The sequence below is a fragment of the Limulus polyphemus genome, unplaced genomic scaffold (assembly GCF_000517525.1).
Source record: "Limulus polyphemus unplaced genomic scaffold, Limulus_polyphemus-2.1.2 Scaffold1105, whole genome shotgun sequence".
Classification (NCBI taxonomy): domain Eukaryota; kingdom Metazoa; phylum Arthropoda; class Merostomata; order Xiphosura; family Limulidae; genus Limulus; species Limulus polyphemus.
Genome location: NW_013666715.1, coordinates 291,618 through 293,480, shown reverse-complemented (window position 1 = coordinate 293,480; position 1,863 = coordinate 291,618). Strand labels below are relative to the sequence as shown.

General features: G+C 28.3%; 1 long non-coding RNA gene across 1 annotated transcript in view; it reads right to left on the bottom strand.

The window, feature by feature from the left end:
• Window positions 1-1,187: 1,187 nt before the first annotated feature.
• The window catches only part of LOC106462154, a 3,478-nt gene continuing 2,802 nt past the window's right edge, over window positions 1,188-1,863 (bottom strand). Inside the window, exon 3 of the long non-coding RNA XR_002611170.1 lies at window positions 1,188-1,265. This is a non-coding gene — a long non-coding RNA (uncharacterized LOC106462154). The remainder of the gene's footprint in view (window positions 1,266-1,863) is intronic.

The following is a 1,863-nucleotide window of genomic DNA, read 5'->3' as shown; positions in this document are numbered from 1 at the left end:
TTTACAGGTCCCATACATGTACTTACAAAAATGTGGGATTATGCCAATTTTTTACTCTTTACTCAGTATTATATTTTTTTAATACCCATAAACTGTATCTAATTTAATTACTAACAATACAATCTATAAAATAAGTTTCAAAACCACATTACACATATAAGAAAGGATTATTTTTTATGTATAAAAAATATACATATATGTCCACAACCAAAATATTTTTCCAAAAATGCAACTCTAATAATAACTTTTATATTTGGATTCTAAAAGGTTATGCAGAAAAAATGGAACAAGATAATGTGAGGAATGACAAAGTATTACATGTACATGTTCTCATTCCATGGCAGTCAAAAGCACTCAACATTTACTAAATAATGGCGGACACTACATATTCAAGAAGATGCATTCCAAACTAATACAAAGCACTCTACATTTGCTACATAATAACAGACAATGCATATTCTAGAAGATGTAATACATAATACAAAACACACTACACCTAATAGGTAATGACAGACTATGCATATTCCATAAGAAGCACATCATGCTAATACAAAGCACACTTCATTTACAATATAATGCTAGACACTGCATATTCCAAAAGTTTCACTCGATGCAAATACAAAGCATTACATTCACTACATAATGCTAGACAATACATATTCCAAAAAGTGCATCTTATACAGGTTTAAGTGCATATTTATTTCTTGGACTTATATAATCCCTAGGTATTAATAATAAGTATCAAAACTGTTTTTTTTTTATTTTTACTAAGTTACATGCTTCAACTAGAACAAGTTATGGGCTTTTAATCTTAAATATACCATACAAAATCTTTTACTTGTTTATGAACATGTCCCCTTTTAAAGTATATTTGCAAAATACAAGAAAACAATGATATAGTCAATTCAATAGTCTTTAAAATAATGTATTATTTCTACCAGTTATGTCTAGATAGATGAAATTAGTTTTGGCTCAAAATTCATCTTCATAACACAAAAGTTATAAACATATTATAACAATTAAAGTTTTATAAAATGGTTTTGAACATCTAAGAATACAGCAAGTGTTAACAATATATTTGCAATCAGTCATTAACTATGTTTTCAACAGCTAAAATAAATTCAGTACACTTCACATTTTCTGTAGTTTATTGAAGACAATTATCATAGTTAATTTCTAGTACTTACAAGTTTAATAATACTTCCTAGGCTCTGAATGCTTCAAGCTTTAATGTCCTTCCTATGATCCTCAACTACCAGAAAAAACTAAAAGTACAATCAATGGAATGATTTAGAGCAAGTAATCATAAATCTTACAGCACTGAATACACAAGCACATATGAAGTCAGAGGATTTCAGACTACTAACTTATTTGCTGAACCATATGTTAGTATACTAAACATATACACCCAAGCTGACTAGATATAGCCAAGATTTCTACTTTTGAATGTTTATCATCTCACACACTCTCATACACCACCTGATAAAATGACATGCTTTATACTTCTTTTACCATGGTTAACACAAGTGGTTTATTTTTGGTTTCAAGTGAATGACATTCTCTTTTTTTAACTGGTCTGATGCCAACAATTCCATTTTGAAACTAACCGAATACTACCCACATTAAAGATTGGCGACTTCCATTTGGTACTTGTGGAAGCAGTCAACTTTTTCTTTTTTTTTTAATTGGAAAGTGTAAGTAGAAGTAAATTTGGGGGTCATGGTCACTACATGGTATAAAATTATATAAAGTTTAACTAAGAACTGTTCTGAATGTTTCACACACACACACACACACACATATATATATATATATATATATATATATATATATATATATATACTATACTATATATATATACTA